At 46.9% G+C, this 292-nt stretch overlaps 1 non-coding gene across 1 annotated transcript; it reads left to right on the forward strand.

Annotated features, from left to right (window-relative positions):
* Positions 1–100: 100 nt before the first annotated feature.
* LOC118345139 lies at positions 101–219 on the forward strand. The gene has a single exon (XR_004798780.1). It is a non-coding gene; the product is annotated as a 5S ribosomal RNA (ribosomal RNA).
* The last annotated feature ends 73 nt before the right edge of the window (positions 220–292 follow it).

The raw sequence follows: 292 nt of genomic DNA on the forward strand, positions 1-292 counted from the left end.
CGTAGCGATGGGTTTGGATCAGATCTCCGTTTGGATTGGGATCGGAAGGACGCTAGTATGTCGCTCAAGGATTATTTGAATTTTAAGTAATTAGTTTGATGGGTGCGATCATACTAGCACTAATGCACCGGATCCCATCAGAACTCCGAAGTTAAGCGTGCTTGGGCGAGAGTAGTACTAGGATGGGTGACCTCCTGGGAAGTCCTCGTGTTGCACCCCTCGTTTTTGTTTTTTCCGCCTTGCGAGATAAATTGACAAGAAGGACCACTCGGGAGTGGATTTTTGGGAAAAT

The sequence above is a fragment of the Juglans regia genome, unplaced genomic scaffold (assembly GCF_001411555.2).
Source record: "Juglans regia cultivar Chandler unplaced genomic scaffold, Walnut 2.0 Scaffold_1515, whole genome shotgun sequence".
Lineage (NCBI taxonomy): Eukaryota > Viridiplantae > Streptophyta > Magnoliopsida > Fagales > Juglandaceae > Juglans > Juglans regia.